General features: G+C 46.4%; 1 protein-coding gene across 1 annotated transcript in view; it reads left to right on the forward strand.

Annotated features, from left to right (window-relative positions):
• The first annotated feature begins 15,076 nt into the window (after positions 1-15,076).
• Positions 15,077-17,917, forward strand: part of TNFAIP8L2 (TNF alpha induced protein 8 like 2) — a 56,279-nt gene continuing 53,438 nt past the window's right edge. Inside the window, exon 1 of the mRNA XM_078671202.1 lies at positions 15,077-15,289. The gene's annotated coding sequence lies outside the window, so the exon portion shown is untranslated. The remainder of the gene's footprint in view (positions 15,290-17,917) is intronic.

Consider the following 17,917-nt stretch of genomic DNA (forward strand, 5'->3'; position numbering starts at 1 on the left):
CGTCTATGAGAGTGGTTGACTTTTTGACAAAGTATGAAGGTGGCAAGGTATAGGCACGCTCTCGGAGACTAATGCACTTTTGTGCCATTGTCCGAGGGTGGTAGAGTTAGGAACGCCGTCCCTCAGGCTGGTAGAGTTTATGGACACTCTCCACAAAGGTGCTGGGGAGCTGATGGATATTGTGTCCGAGGACTGTTATTGATGATATGTTTGTCAAATTTGAAAACTGGTGACTGTGGTTCTGAAGATGGTGGAGTTTAGTCACACTTTTACTCAGGGAAGTGGTGTTTAGTAAAAACACTCACTAAATACTTTAGAATTTGGTGTCGCTCATACCAAGAGCAGTGGAGTTTAGTGACACTGTTACTGAGAGCAGAAGAGTTTAGTGCAACTGGTACTGAGTGTTGGAGGAGATTGGTGACACTGTTACTAAATACTGTAGAGTTTAGTCATACTTCTACTGAGAGTGGTGATTAGCGACACTGTTACTAAATATGGTAGAGTTTAGTTACACCTTTAGTGAGAGTGGTAGAGTTTAGTGATACTGATACAGTAAAGTTTAGTAACATTGTAAATGAGTGTGGTAGAGTATAGTGACACTTACTGAGAGCAATGGGCTTTAGTGTCGCTGTTACTGAGAGTTGTGGAGTTTAGGGACACTGGTATGGAGAGCGATAGAGTCGGGCGACACTATAACTGAACGGTTGAGTTTAATGACACTGTTAGCGGGAGCTGTATAGTTTAGAGACATTGTTATTGACAGCGGTGGGGTTTAGGGACACTGTTGCTGAGAGTGGCAGAGTTTAGTAAAGAGGTTACTGAAAGCAGTGAACTTTAGTGACACTGTAACAGAGAGAAGTAGAATTTAGTAACACTGTTACAGAGAGAGGTAGAATTTAGGGATGCTGTTACTAAGAGCGTGGTCTTTACTAACACTGTAACAGAGAGACGTATAATTTAGTGATGTGGTTACTGAGAGCAGTGGTCTTTAGTAACACTTACTGAGAGAGGTAGAATTTAGTGATGCTGTTACTTAGAGCGGTGGTCTTTAGTAACACCGTTACAGAGAGAATTAGAATTTAGTGATGTGGTTACTGAGAGTGGTGGTCTTTCTTGACACGGTTACAGAGAGAGGTAGAATTAAAAATTGGTTACACTGTTACTGAGAGCAGCGGTCTTTATTGACACGGTTACCGAGAGAATTCAAATTTAGTGACGCTGTTACCGAGAGCAGCGGTCTTTATTGACACGGTTACCAAAAGAGGTAGAATTTAGTGACGCTGTTACTGAGATCGGTGGTGTTTAGTAACACTGTTACCAAGAGAATTCCAATTTAGTGACGCTGTTAATGAGAGCAGCGGTCTTTATTGACACGGTTACCGAGAGAGGTAGAATTTAGTGACGCTGTTACTGAGAGCAGTGGTCTTTAGTAACACGGTTACCAAGAGAATTCAAATTTTGTGACGATGTTACTGAGAGCAGCGGTCTTTATTGACACGGTTACCGAAAGAGGTAGAATTTAGTGACGCTGTTACTGAGATCGATGGCGTTTAGTAACACTGTTACCAAGAGAATTAAAATTTTGTGATGCTATTACTGAGAGCAGCGGTCTTTATTGACACGGTTACCGAGAGAATTCAAATTTAGTGACGCTGTTACTGAGAGCGGAACAAAAGGGGGTGGTGATGGACGGAGCATCTGAATCAATCAAATACTAACACCCAGTCAAAAGATCTGGGTTTAATCCATCACCGTTCTTTAGCCCACTCTGCCACCCCAGTTCAGACATGGCTATATGCAAATCAGTCTGACCCTGTGCCTCATGGGAACAGTCCAGCCCGAACTGCCAAGCCATGTCTTCCCTGGACCGGAAACAAGCTTCCGAGGACCGGTTTCTGGCATTCCAGCCGTCTTCAGCCCGGCTTGCTTGAATCCAGTGGCAAAGTGAGCAAGGGACTCACGTCTGAGCATACCCTGCCACACTTATGGCGGCCAAAAGCGGTACAAAAGGGGGTGGTGATGGACGGAGCATCTAAATCAATCAAACACTAACACCCAGTCAAAAGATCTGGGTTTAATCCATCACCGTTCTTTAGCCCACTCTGCCACCCCAGTTCAGACATGGCTATATGCAAATCAGTCTGACCCTGTGCCTCATGGGAACAGTCCAGCCCGAACTGCCAAGCCATGTCTTCCCTGGACCGGAAACAAGCTTCAGAGGACCGGTTTCTGGCATTCCAGCCGTCTTCAGCCCGGCTTGCTTGAATCCAGTGGCAAAGTGAGCAAGGGACTCATGTCAGAGCATACCCTGCCACACTTATGGCGGCCAAAAGGGGTACAAAAGGGGGTGGTGATGGACGGAGCATCTGAATCAATCAAACACTAACACCCAGTCAAAAGATCTGGGTTTAATCCATCACCGTTCTTTAGCCCACTCTGCCACCCCAGTTCAGACATGGCTATATGCAAATCAGTCTGACCCTGTGCCTCATGGGAACAGTCCAGCCCGAACTGCCAAGCCATGTCTTCCCTGGACCGGAAACAAGCTTCCGAGGACCGGTTTCTGGCATTCCAGCCGTCTTCAGCCCGGCTTGCTTGAATCCAGTGGCAAAGTGAGCAAGGGACTCACGTCTGAGCATACCCTGCCACACTTATGGCGGCCAAAAGCGGTACAAAAGGGGGTAGTGATGGACGGAGCATCTAAATCAATCAAACACTAACACCCAGTCAAAAGATCTGGGTTTAATCCATCACCGTTCTTTAGCCCACTCTGCCACCCCAGTTCAGACATGGCTATATGCAAATCAGTCTGACCCTGTGCCGCATGGGAACAGTCCAGCCCGAACTGCCAAGCCATGTCTTCCCTGGACCGGAAACAAGCTTCAGAGGACCGGTTTCTGGCATTCCAGCTGTCTTCAGCCCGGCTTGCTTGAATCCAGTGGCAAAGTGAGCAAGGGACTCACGTCTGAGCATACCCTGCCACACTTATGGCGGCCAAAAGCGGTACAAAAGGGGGTGGTGATGGACGGAGCATCTGAATCAATCAAACACTAACACCCAGTCAAAAGATCTGGGTTTAATCCATCACCGTTCTTTAGCTCACTCTGCCACCCTAGTTCAGACATGGCTATATGCAAATCAGTCTGACCCTGTGCCTCATGGGAACAGTCCAGCCCGAACTGCCAAGCCATGTCTTACCTGGACCGGAAACAAGCTTCCGAGGACCGGTTTCTGGCATTCCAGCCGTCTTCAGCCCGGCTTGCTTGAATCCAGTGGCAAAGTGAGCAAGGGACTCACGTCTGAGCATACCCTGCCACACTTATGGCGGCCAAAAGCGGTACAAAAGGGGTTGGTGATGGACAGAGCATCTGAATCAATCAAACACTAACACCCAGTCAAAGATCTGGGTTTAATCCAACACCGTTCTTTAGCCCACTTTGCCACCCCAGTTTAGACATGGCTATATGCAAATCAGTCTGACCCCGTGCCTCATGGGAACAGTCCAGACCGAACTGCCAAGCCATGTCTTCCCTGGACCGGAAACAAGCTTCCGAGGACCGGTTTCTGGCATTCCAGCCGTCTTCAGCCCGGCTTGCTTGAATCCAGTGGTAAAGTGAGCAAGGGACTCACGTCTGAGCATACCCTGCCACACTTATGGCGGCCAAAAGCAGTACAAAAGGGGGTGGAGAGCAGCGGTCTTTATTGACCCGGTTACCGAAAGAGGTAGAATTTAGTGATGCTGTTACTGAGATCGGTGGTATTTAGTAATACTGTTACCAAGAGAATTAAAATTTAGTGACGCTGTTACTGAGAGCAGCGGTCTTTATTGACACGTTTACCGAGAGAGGTAGAATTTAGTGACGCTGGTTTAGTAATACTGTTACCAAGAGAATTAAAATTTAGTGACGCTGTTACTGAGAGCAGCGGTCTTTATTGACACGGTTACCGAGAGAGGTAGAATTTAGTGACGCTGATACAGAGCGCGGCGGTCTTTAGTAACACTGTTACCAAGAGAATTAGAATTTTTGATGCTGTTACTGAAAGCAGCGGTCCTTATTGAAACTGTTACAGAGAGAGGTAGAATTTAGTGATGCTGTTACGGAGAGCTGTGGAGTATGGTGACACTGTGTCTGTGGGTGGCAGGGGTCTAACACAGGCCCCCGCAGATTACGCGGTGCGGGGGGGCCCCTAGCTCCAAGGGGCCCCCTCGGCACTGCACTCTGGCCGGAGAGCTCCTGATTGAGCCCGGAGGGGCCCCCTTAAGTACCGTGCAGGGAGGCCCCCTCACTTTTCGTTACGCCAGTGGAGGGTGAGTAAGTTCAGTGACATGATTCATCAAGGTAGTGGAGTACATGAAGTTTAGTGACTCTGTCCAAGTTATGCTGGAGCGCGTAGGGGCCTTTGTAAGCGGGGGTTGGTGACATTTTGCGAAACAATCACAGACAGTATAGTGCTGTTTCTGAGGGCGATTGTTTTCAGTGACACTGTTACTCATGGCAATGGAGGTTATTGAGACACACTGTGTAAGGTTCAATTTACTGACACGGTGCAGTGGATTTTAGCAGCACTGTTACCGAGTAGTGACACTTGAAAGGCAGTTGTGGAATTTAGTGACACTGTCACAGACAGTGTAGTGTGGCTTATGACAGTATCCATGGAGCAGTGAGGAGTTTAGGAATATAAGTCTCAAGAAGGTGACGTTTAGTGATGCTGTGTCTGAGGGTTGTGCAGTTTTGAGACCCTTTAGCTGAGTTTATTGATTTATGTCTGTGAGTAGGCCAGTGAGGTTGTGTTTTTTGGCAGTGCTGTTGAGGAGAGATCAGTGGCACCGGGCCTCAGTCACAAAGGGGAGCGGGAAATCGCTTGTGTAGGGCTCTCTTAAACATCTGGAGCACATTTCAAACTTTTCACATGTTAATAAAATATTCCGATAATGCGACAAGATATCTACAACTGACATAGATTTTCTGATCTTCTCCAGAGAATGAAAGGTGAGGCAAAGGTACATTTCAAATGACACTTTTTTCTCTAGAGTGAAAAAAAATTCCTCATGAAGAAACCCTTCCTTTACAACTCCATTAAATAGTACAGTATTCCATCCTCATTCCCACCCTGGAAAGGCACTTACTCCTGCCCTTGATGTAGCAAATGGTCATTCTCCTCCAGTTGGAAACTACCTCCAAAGGGTGTTGCTTCCAAGGATGTAGTTACCACGTTTTTGGGTGGCTCACTCTTTTTTTTATAGGTGGAGTTGATCATTGGTTTGATATAACGCGAAGATACCCGTAGATGTCCAGGTGCTGAAAGCTGTGAGTTAACCATTCAATGGGATTATTGAAATAGGATTTTAAAGATTTGCAGAACCTGAGAAGAATTGGTTGCCAACGGGTCGCTAGAGGAAGGTTATTCCAAGCCTGAGTAGTAATCAGGGGGAATGCACATCCGCTGAGGTGAAATTTATAATACCTGAGAATGGTTGCCCTTTATCAGGAACCCCAAAAAGCCTCTGGACTTGCAAATGTGTGAATTCTGCCATTCTGGAAATATTTTCTTTGTTTGTAAATCCATCTTGAGAAATGAACAGTTCCTCTATCCTGATGCTACTCCGTGATCTCTTATGTGCACCGAAGTTAAACTAAGACACACAAACGCCTTCATGAATCGTGCTCACTCTCTCTAAGGTGGCTGAGGGCACACCAACTCCAAAGTGTATATCTACTAACATTTGCACTCACAGGCTTGTACAATGTCTGGTAAAGCTTCAGTGAATTTTGAGATTATTTGTATTTTTCCCTGGTCCAAAGTTTCACTTCAGTGGATGCCAGGCTCATCTTTATAACAAACTTTGAACTGTGTGTCCGCAACCTCAATCCAAGCCTTTGACTGGCCATCGTCAATAATCATTTAGGATTTGAATGACTAAAAACTATATCACTCACGACTGGGATTGTAAAATTGCACTCAGACCACAACCCGTAAATATTTTCTGAGTTTGGACAGGATTCCGTTGAACAAACCTTAACTATTTTCCAACACTTTAAAGCAGATTGACTGAAACCCTACGAGAGGTTAAAATCATACAAGTTGTGCGTCTTGTATGCAAAGTGGGGTAAAATTATGCAATCATGAAATAGGTGGTTACACATCTCTAGTTGTACCTTTGAATAATGAAAAGCCAAAATTGAAAACGGTTTAATAATTGTTGACATATCTTAGAAGGATGCCTATATATTTTCTTAAAAGAAAACAATAACTTAAAGCATAGGTGGTATGGGATGCTATGTATAATGGAAGAAATAGTTGACTTTGTTTAATTCAAAAAGGTTAAATTAAAGAAGATAAGTTATTTAAATAAATAGCTACAATCTAGGTTTTTATAATAACTATTTTTATCTAAATGTGGATATGCTAAAAATCTGGCATGGATCCGGCCTTCCAGGACCAACTTTGGAGAAGCCTGATCTAAAGAAACTGTAGAGCCGCAGTAGAGTAAACTTTAACTTGTACACAATACTTCTTTGTCCTTTTCTCTTTCAAGGTCAAAGTCGTACATGAGAGTGTGCTGCTCCATTTGGATGAATTCGATACATTTTGTAGGATGAATTAAGGATACACCAAAGTTCCTCAATACGCAATTTATCCTTGCTTTACACCAGTTATATCACGTCTTTAAATAAAAAGGTTTGATATGTTCTAATAACTCAATCAAAAGTGGAGCTTCACCAGTGGTGTCTGTTTTTAAACCAATGTTTTTTTGGAAAACATGTGTTGACAGTGGATCATTTGTAAAACTAATTGGAGATCTGATCAATGGAATAATTATTTCATTCATTAATTATTTGGAGAACTATAAGACTATATCTTACTTCAGATGTAAAGCTAAGCTTAGAAGCTATTAAGAGCCTTTCAGCCCGCCACAAACAGATCATATTAAATTGACAGTAATCCTTCCACCTTCATGCAGATAAACCTTCAATTAGTACAGCAGCTAAATGGATGGCTGTAAAGAGAACAAAGAAAGCTGTGTCTCTGAGACCCTCTGCCTCACGTACTAATGTACTTTTGCATACAGGTCATCGAGTCGTTGTTGCTGATTTCCACACCTTTCCTTTTTAGGTAGAAACCTACCAGACAGCCCAGCTGTCTTGTTGCGAAAATACTTCTTGCAGGCATTCTGAAAGCTTCTCGGGGAATGAATTCCACCCATTGCTTACCATTGGCTTTTTAGTTTGTAAATCACATTTTCTTGCTTTCTATTTGCTGACTTTGTTTGTTTTAGGCTGTCCAGCATGTCTTCATCCCTCCTATAGAGCATCACCTGTTTGCTGTATTCTTCCACGAGGACTCGCTTTCTGTAAATAGGCCTTTACATCTTTTTCTTATCTTGTCACACTTGCAGTGCATTCAAAGACAGAGGTCAAATCTCAGGCTCTATCTTCCAAGGCAAGCTTGGTGTTTCATTTTGAAGTCAGAGAAACAAAAGAAGAGGATTTATCTGATATTCTTGCTGGGCACTGGAAAAAGAAAAGATTGGTTTTTTAACACAACACAAAACTGAAATGTCTGTAAATGAACTGTGTAAATATTTCAGACTATATCAGAATTAAGAAATCAACAATGGCAGCACGTTTTTTGTAATTTTTAGGTGTGTTGGAAACAAATACTTTAATATGATCTAAGCAAATCAGTACACTAGCTGATGTAATTTCCACACATTTTCGTTTGTGTGCTGTATAGTTTTATCAGTAAAACTATGTGCAAATATAATGGTCATTTCAATTGAAAATGTGTCATCTGTATTGGCAGTGCGCTAACACGCCTGCATACTCCACTCTAAGCCACTCCACCCTACTCTATGCCACTTCATTCAAAGCTACTCTACGACACTCCATTCGATGCCCCTCCACTTCATAATAATAATAAGGGCGTTTTATAAAGCGCCTGGCTACGCTCAGATGGCGTGTCCCCGCGCTAAGACAGAAAAACTCATGCAGACTAGGCCGCAGAGTCTGCTCGATTACCGTATATATAGGTATGTTTTGAGCTTCTTCCTGAAGCTGGGTTCAGATGGCTCCAGGCGAAGGTCCAGAGGTAAGTCATTCCAGCTCTTCGCCGCCAGGTAGCGAAAAGATCTGCCTCCCATGCGAGCCCTTCTTATCCTAGGGACCTTTAGTAGGCCTCCATAGGAGGAGCGAAGGGCGCTCGTGGGCACGTATCTGGTGATCAGGTTCTGGAGCGGTGCTGGTGCCTTCCCAGTAAGGATGCGATGGCAAGTGCAAAGGGCCTTAAACTCGACCCTACTCCTTACTGGCAGCCAGTGAAGGGTCTGAAGGGCAGCTTTGGAGGCCGATCTTTTGGGAAATTTTAGAATGAGGCGAGCTGCCGCATTCTGCAACACCTGGAGGCGATTTATTGCCTTACTGGTTGCTCCCAGATACAGCAGATTGCCGTAGTCCAGGCGCGATTTGACGAGGGCATGCACCAGCGTCCTACGGGCTGACGTAGGAAGGAGATCTAGGACCTTCCGCAGACTTTTTAGGACGCTGAAGCAGACACCCACCACACGGCCTATCTGTGGTCCAAAGGACAGGTCAGCATCAAGCCAGACTCCAAGGTTCCTAGCTTCTTGACAGGGTGTTGGAACCTCACCTAAGCATGGAGGCCACCACGCCGACGACCAGACAGATGGGTTCCCCCCCACCACGAGCACCTCGGTCTTACTGCCATTTAATTTGAGGCAGTTGGTGGACATCCAGGCTGCAAGGTCTTGCATGCAGGCTCTGAAATAGTCCACCGCAAGACCGGGCGCACGTGAAAGGGAGATAACCAGCTTCGTGTCGTCGGCGTAGGACACTATGTGCAGACCACGGCCCTCAGCAATAGGAGCCACTGGGGAGACATATAGATTAAATAGGGTGGGACTCAGGGACGAGCCCTGGGGCACACCCTGGCCCAAGCCGATTTCCCTAGAATAGCATTCGCCCTGGCGGACCTGAAAGCCTCTCCCCGTCAGGAAGGACTGGATCCATTCGAGTGCAGCTCCAGATATCCCTCCACTATTCAGACACTGTAGCAAGGTGGTATGAGCTACAGTGTCGAAAGCTGCACTCAGGTCCAATAGGATGAGGGCCATAGTCTGACCCTCATCCACCCCCTGACGCAAGGTCTCCACAGCCATCAGAAGCGCAGATTCAGTTGAGTGGCGGGGACGGAAACCAAACTGGGTGTCATGTAGGAGGGCAGCCTCTTCCACGAAATCCATCAGTTGTATGTTTACCGTTTTTTCCGCCACTTTGGCCAGGTAGGGCAGAAGGGAGATAGGTTGGAGGTTCTCTAGCTTTTCGAAGCTGATGTTAGGTTTCTTCCTAAGAGGTAGAACCACTGCCTGTTTCCAGTCTCTGGGCACGGACTTAGTTCTAAATGACACGTCCAGTAGGTGTCTGATATATGGTTCCAGCACCGGTAAGCTATCAACTAGACGTTTCGGCGTGGTGGGGTCCCGTGGGGAGCCCGATTTGATGGATCTACAGATTTTTAGGGGGTCCTCTGGGGACGGGGTGACAAAGTTGGTCAATATATGTCTGTCCCCCCATTCCCTCGGGCTTTCCGTAAATTCCGTCCCTGCAATGGGGTGATTAGGAAATGCCGTGTAAATTTTTGCTATTTTTTCGGCGAAAAAGTCCGCGATCCTATCACAGGATTCCACCAAGCAGTCGTCTGGAGCAATGGCTGGTTTCCCACTTGAGAGGGTTTTGTAGAGCGAAAAAAGCTCCTTCGTGGAATTATCAGCTTCACTAATTCTGATAGTATAGTATGCTGCTTTGGACTTCCTGATTAGTCCATGATAGACTCGCCTCTCACTTAGGTAGGCCTCCCTAGTTTCCTTAGAGAGAGCCCCTCGCCACTGCCTTTCGACTCGCTTCAATGCTGCTTTCGCAACTCTTAGTTCATCGCTCTACCACGGGGCAGTTTTTTGAATGCGGCCACCCGATTTGGCGCGGGAGAGTGGGGCCGTGCAATCGAGCGCCTCGTTGATACGTTTACATAGGTTGGTGTTAGCCGTGTCCGCATCATCCCCCCCAGGGCTCCCTCCTCTGGTAAGTGCCGCACAGAATTTAGCCTGGGAAAAGGTGGCCCATCTCCGCCTGGGGTGGTACAATGTTGCTGGCTCCGGAGATCTTGCCCCCGGAATGCGTATGGAGAATGGTACCAGGTGGTGATCCGACCACGGGATAGGAATGGGAGTCATGGCTTCTACTTCCCCCCAATTGGCGAATAAGGGGTCTAGCAAGTGTCCCAACTGGTGAGTGGGACCACTTACTATCTGAATCGGCTGGAGGGCTCCTAGCGCCTGGCAGAAGTCCCTGCTAGCGTTGTCCATGGGGTTGTTCAGATGTAAATTAAGATCCCCCAGTACCAGGAATTTATCTTTGCGCAGCGCAGCCTCCATTATGCCTTCTACCAGACTCTCCCCAAACCTGGCCGTAGGGCCTGGGGGTCTGTAGATTAGAATGCCCTTCAGCGTGCAGCCTTCTTTTACTTTGATGGTAAAGCTCCCTGCCTCACTGTCCAGGATGGGAGAGTGGTCTAGTTGGCATCGTAGACTTCTCCTGGCTACAATAGCGATGCCTCCTCCTCTACCAGTGGGTCTATCTTGCCTAAGCATTATGTAGCCCTCTGGTAGTGCCTCTAAGGCATCAGGGGTAGAACCTTCATCTAGCCATGTCTCAGTGAGAAATACAAGGTCCCACTGTTTCTCAGTGTAGGTCGTATAGATCTAGTTTGTGTTTCTGTAGAGAACGCACGTTGAGCAGGCCACAGTCCAGGATGTGGTCTCTAGGGGCCACATCCCTGCCAGGATCATAGGAGAAGTGGCAGTATTCGCAGTCCATGTTATCCTGCACTCGCAGGTTATGCAGACATGGGCTGGCAATGGTACTGCGGAAAGCCATCAGCTCCTGTCTACTCCACCGTATATGTCCCTCCCGTGGGACATAGGGTATGGCCCTGGACCGCGTACGATCGCGGACGGGCGCAGACGGGCTTGCCTTAGGCGCGCCCGCTGCGCGTCCGGGAAGTGCTCATTTATGTAGGGAGATGGGAGGCGTGGCCTCAAAAAGTGGGCGTGGCCCGGTGTTTGAGCGCGCGATGGCGGCACTGTTGTCCCCTCCCTGTAGCAGCGCTAAGGTCGGCTGCGCCAAGGATTTAGCAGCAACTTCCAGGGGAGAAGTGCTCTGGGTGAGTAGGGCGTGAGTTAAAACACACAAAAATACAATTCAATATTTTTACAAGCAACGAGCAGTCTCTCCCGGCTTCCGCCTCAGGAGTAAGTCAATATCTTTTGGCGCGCTAGTGATTCAGCGCGATTTAAAGGGTGGAGGTCAGCATGACACTCAATGTCACTCTACTCCACTCTTTGACACTCTACTCCACTCTATGACACTCCACACCACTGTCCTCTATGCCACTAACTTTTAGCCATGCTGACCAGCAGCCTCGCTGGTGCACAACATGGCTTAAGCACATGTGCAAAGCCAATAGCTCTTGCATAGGCAAGACCTATTGGTTGTGCCAATGCTTGTTTATTTATATTTTCACATAATACGTTTTTCAGACATACAGTGTTTGAAACATACTAATGCAGAATTTGCTTCACCAATGCTCCGAACCCAAGATAGTCTACAGTCGTGGTCATGAGCGTCAGCAGTTAGTGGCAACTGCTTTACAAAAAACTCACAAGTTGAATGTTTTTTGTCAGCTTCAAGCGCTCACACAGACTAGGGTAGAATGATGGACAATGTGTCTGCTTCAAAGTGTCTTAAAAGTTCCTATTTCCTAATTTGAAATCCTGTAGTAGTTAATTCCCAAAAATCACACATCAATTATTCCCTGCCTTTACCTGCCAACAAGTGTTTCAAGCCTGGCATAGTTCTTCTCAGGGTCCAGAGGAAGGCCCATGCTGATTCTTAGCTTTAAAGGCGAAACGCCAGAATTTGCCCTCATCAAAGATCTACTATTGCTTAATCCTGAGTGCGTCAATAGCATTTGACTCTCTGAGAAGTTGAACTCCGACTGCATACAGGTGTTGCTTCCAACCCCCTCATAACTAAACACATACCTCTGGGACATTTTCCAACATGCCATTAAGGGTCAGGCTTTAAGGAAAGGCCATGCTAGGCCTAAAATACATGTTATTTCAGAAAAACAGGAAGCCAGTGATGTGAAATTTTGGAAACCAACTGCTGCAACATTTTACTTAAAAAAAATAAGAAGGAAATGTTTTAAGAGTGTTTGCAACTAGCACTTTGTTGAGTAGTCTTTTTTAATCCTTGGTGGGCTTTTGAAGTTGAAAACCCAATCAACTTGTGAGTAGATGCTATTTACAAAGTTTACCATAAATTACCCAATTAAACTCCTATTATAGAAAGACATGGTTTAGATGCATAATGCTTTGCTCTTAAATTTACCAGTCCCAGCCATAGTACTGTAAATAACTAAATAAGTGCCTACTATTGAAAGATACAGTTTAGATGCATTGGTCTTAGATCTACTGGGCCCAGCTGTAAATGTAAATGTAAATGTATGTATACTTGTAAAGAGCACTATCACCTTTCAGGCATCCTGGCGCTGTATACCGCTGTGGAACCCTTCCTGGCCTTTCCCTGTGAAGTGCCCACTCCTGGGCACCCCCAAGGTGAGGCCAGGCATTCTAGCACTTTCAGGGCCGTTGTGGAGATTAATTGGATGCTGAGCCCCTGGTACCACTTCAATGTAATTTCCATTGAAATCAATGGAAACTCCATGACGAGCTGAGCTCGTCATGAGCGTCGAAGGGGTTAAGCAAGCTGTTGCCAAGAGTTGCAGCGTGGGACCCATGATTAGAGTAGGCACCGAGGCGAGAATTATCGAGTCCTTGGACATTGAGCCCAAGACCCTGCCGCGTCGGGAATTGAACCCTGGTCCCGGGTCAGACCTCTGCCTCAGGGTCTGCCGCTCTAATCGGTGAGCCACACTTCTCCGAAGTAAGCACCTATTGTTGTAAGATACGGTTTAGATGCATGATGTGCCGAGAGATGGCCATACATAGGTACAGAGTCTACACAATCCGTCAAAGTCCCTCCTAGGACAGATATTTTTCATGGCAGCCCTAATTTTTTTTAGCTCTTTTAAAAGGCGGCTTTTTGATATGCCCTTGTCTACACAACTAAGCGCATCTTTATAGCTTGAGAGTCGGACTTGAGTACCCTGCATAGACAGCCAGCGCAAAATACCAACATGTTATGCCTGGAGCCTTTCCTGCCCATGAACACCTGGTAAAGCAATGAGACCAGAGTCAAAAATCTGGGTTTTGATAATAAGCTCACATCTACACCCCAACTTGGAGGACTCCAAGGGCCCTGTTTGCAATGAACAGTGGCCCGAAAGGAACCTGTTCATTAGACTTTATTTTAAGGCCAAACCCCACCGTTTGCCATCAAAAGTGCAACATAGCTCAGCATTTGCGGGTTCTCTTATGTGTGAAAGACACTTGTATCTCTAAGAAGTTGAACATCTAGTATTGGGGTATTCACAACTATTTAGTATGGAGGGGTACTTTAAAAGCATCCTCACTGCATCTACCATCAGATCACTGTGTAATCTGTCCTTGACCCAAGCCAAAACTCAATGGCTTTGGAAAACAGCACATGTTCCACCCATCCTGAAAAAGTCTAACACAGATCTTAAGAACCCTGTGACTATTGCCCCATATCTCTCCTCCCGCTGTTGGGCAAAATTCTGCTGCCCCAAGTCAACAAACAGATCTCCTCCTATCTGAAGAAAAAAGGTTTGTTGGGCGCGTTTCAAACTGGCTTTAGACCATCCCACAGCACCTAAACCCCCCTACTTGCAATAGAAGATACCATTAGGTCATCCCTGGATGCCGGAGAAACCCCGCCATGCTGGTCCTGCTAGACCTGTCGCGGCGTTTGATAACATCTCGCAATCCACTCTGATTCAGCGTCTCGATCATTGTGGCATTCAGGGCACTGCCCTCGACTAGCTCAAGGGCTTTCTCAGGAACAAGCCCCAAAGAGTTTCTATAGGCACCCACCACTCCAACATCATCCTCTTGGACAAGGCGGTCCCGTCAGGTTCTTCCTTGAGCCCCACACTTTTCAACATCTTCTTAGCACCCCTAGCTCAACCAGTTAAGTCCTGTGGGTTCAGAGCCCTTTCCTATGCAGACGACACTCAGCAGGTCATCTCGTTTGGGCGGGGGGGGGGGGGGTCGGGGGGTGGGGGGGTGATTTAGACAGATGACGAGGGAAAATAATTATTTTTCCCTTGTCGAGAAAATTAAATAAATAATTATTTTTCCCTTGTCGTCGAGAAAATTAAATAAATAATTATTTTTCCCTCGGAGTCTGTCGAAATACACAGCCTCACCACTCTTACCAGCACGGCCCGCGGCTAGCAACAAAGTATACAAAAAAAGTGATGATCAGAATAGTTGAATTAATCTCAGGCACTGGTCATTAATTCTGGCCGCACTCCAGTCCATCCTGACTGATTTGCATATGGCTGGGTCCAAACTGAGGTGACATGGGGTGCAAAACAAGGACGGGCTGTGGTGATGCAGCCCCCAGTCGTCCCCAGCGGCTGAGGTGAATTCAAGAATTCCACCCACCCATAACTTGTTTTGTATACTTCGGTGCTTGGTGTGCATTCACAGCCCCTCGCCCTGGTGCCACTGCACCTGCTGCACTAATGATCACCAGCTGCCAGAGCTGAAATCGTCCCTCGTGTCACACGAGGGACGATTTCAGTGTCTGACAGATTACGAGGCGTGTGACCTTCGACACACCTGTGAGTCAAGGCGCCAGACGCGAGTCAGTGCACTGAGGCGCACGGTAAGAGCCCTGCTCACCTTCATTCGTTCATTCACTCCCCCAGCGAAAGTTTAGGGGCTGAAGCCTGACCCGAATCACTCTTTATGTGATTCACCGTCCCTCCCCCGGCCCCTGTGCGGTTGCAGATAAGTAAAGAGAGAGCCGAGACGGGAGCTCGGAGGAGTGCAGCGCTTCGGGTCAGCTGAGGAGGGCGTGGAGATGCGCTCACAGCTCCTCGAGGAAGTGCCGCCCGGCTCTCGGCTCCGGCTGCTGCTCGCCCACACCCTCGGAGGCATCGGTCCGACCGCAGCCACCTCCCCGCGCCCGCAGTCTGAGCGGACAGAAGCCCTATAGCGCCTCGAGTTGGCGCTACTCGGTTCATGTGTGGGGGTCTGGGAGAGACAGGCACACCTTACGAGGTAAGAAACTTTCTAGAAAATGAACTTTCGCACACAGCGCTATGAGTCACGAGCCATATAGTGCCTAAACTCCCAGGTATCCAGGTGCTGTGCAGGAAATTCAGAGAGATCGGGGAGATGCGATCTATCATCCGTCCTCGCCTTGGTGGGCGCTGTAGAGGTTGCGGGAGAGCGCCTAGCAGAGAGTGGAGTCAAATAGCGCCTGGAAGCTCATATTAGTAGAGTTAGGGGAACTGGTGAGATCCGAGGTGATATAGAAGGGGGGGACAACGAGAGGCGAGGTTATGAGTGGTTTCAGTGCAACTGTGCGGGCTGCGAGACTCAGGGGATGGGTGGTTATCTGTTCGTATAGCGCCTAGAGTCGTGTACTACAGTCAGAATGGCAGTGATGTGGGTAGAGGGTGGAAAGATATGATGATGTTCGCCAATTAACAGAGGGGGCAGAGCCTTATGCAGTGCTGGCACGGAGCGTGGTGACTTATAGCTTACTCGCACAACTCTCAGGACCCCTAGGCGCTACTTTCTCGAAAAGGGAAGATAGAAGTAGTTACTTGTGGATTTAGGCGCTGTTTGGTGTCGAAGAAGGGACGTTTCCCCATACACAGAACAAGAGCAGCAAGGGAAGTTTCAGATGTGGGTACTCCGCCAGGATGGGGTTATCTAGACGCTTGTGCACAGGAGACTAAAAGAAACGGAGGGCGACAGAAAGCTATGACAGGTAATGTGGATTGAAGACGCGGCTGCCGCCCACAGGGGGTGGGTGGGGGCGCACGTAGTAAAGCGGTGCGGAAGGGTGCGTCATCCCCACAAGAAGACGAAGAGAAGCGAGCAACTGCGAACATTCAACATACAGTACAGAGTAGAATACATCGTTTCTCTTTTTTTGTGGGGGGTCTGTTGGCACAGGGCTGTCTCTACAGTGCAGTGTACAGTGCGACGTACAATGATAGATACACACACTGATTTATGCAGATTGACTTTCAGCACAGTCAGTTTGAAACAGCTTCGTGAGGTGAGTACTTTACAGTGTACGACATGCAGTGCGACTCATAGGAGTGAATGCATAAGGAAGTTAACTGCGATTGGCTATGCAGTGTGCATTGCAGTGCTGTATGTATACCTGCACGCGGAACGATAAACAATGCGATCTTTTTATGCAAAATGTAATACGACCTCCTTTGTGCAGCCCGGTTCTGTCGACAGTTTATGCAGTGCAGCGTGCAGTGTCAACAGCATTGCGATGCAGAGTGTGAACTGCAGTGCAATACTCGGTATCATATTTTAACCCTTTGGTGTACTTGACGTATGCATGCGTGTTTTATGCAGCCCCATTTACAGTGTAGTGTGTGTGATAGACAATACGCAGCGCGACAGGCAGTGTGAATGAAAAAGAAATGCAGTACGTGGTACAGCGCACCGTGCCGCGCAGCATACTGCCTATTAAGAGCAATTTACATTATAGGATAATGTTCATTATGCAGTTCAAAATCCAGAGCGCTGCAGTGCACACAGATCATGCAACTTGTCCTCGGATGTTTGAAAAATGATGGTAACAGTTATTATGAAGCGCACAGCGTGTATAAGCAGGTAAACACAGTAGCAAGTCCAATTGGTGCTCAAAGCGGAGCGAGTAGGTTACCACTACTCAGTAAATGTCATAAATGACTGAACGTAGGCAATTATCCACCAAGCACTCGTCTTCAAATATAGTCTCAAAGATCTCAATGTTCAAAATTCATTTATTCCAATAATTCTTCTTCAGATTTCTTCATCCAATTTACGACAAATACCAGCCAACACGTGTTTCGTCTGATCAGTATATGATATACAGACTTCTTCAGGGCTGTAATTAATACATTAACCAAAATTACAAGAAATACTTAGTATTGGGCTCAACATTCACAATACAATTCTCCATACAATTCACCAAATCCGTGCAATAAGAAAAAGTAACTCAAAGAAGTACCCGTCACCAAGAGTAAAGCTTGAAAGCCCAATGTGTATCTATCAAAATCTAGTACCCAAGTATGAGTACATATGTTGAAAGTCATATATTTATAAGTCACCTGCAGTACCAGTTAGGACCCAGTCACCAACCACACCAGCAGGTTGGTCATCGTAGTAATAATAATAGTAAATCATCTGTAACTCACCATTACACTTAGTGCAAATGGTTTCGATCCATAATCCTCGTAGTAAAAAACAAAATCTTCAATCCAAAACAATCGCAGTAATACTCTGTAAAGAAAACTAGTGTCTCTTAATATACACTCTATTCGTATTGTCACGCTCATACGTCAAACTGAGGCTTGAACATACTTCACTATCTCCCAACTCAATTGCTGTATCCTCCAACTTGGCCAGCATATAATATAAGTATTAGCTAATAATATGTATCATTCTCTCACAACTTCTCTATGCTCAAAATTTATACAATCTGTCTTTAAATAATAAACATTTACATCAATTACCATTAAATACCTTAATGTGTAAGTTGAATCACCTTCCAATAATTTGATTCGCCTCAAATTATTGGAAGGTTGTAAATGTTTATTATTTAAAGACAGATTGTATAAATTTTGAGCATAGAGAAGTTGTGAGAGAATGATACATATTATTAGCTAATAC

The sequence above is a fragment of the Lissotriton helveticus genome, chromosome 12 (genome assembly GCF_964261635.1).
Source record: "Lissotriton helveticus chromosome 12, aLisHel1.1, whole genome shotgun sequence".
Taxonomy (NCBI): Eukaryota; Metazoa; Chordata; class Amphibia; order Caudata; family Salamandridae; genus Lissotriton; species Lissotriton helveticus.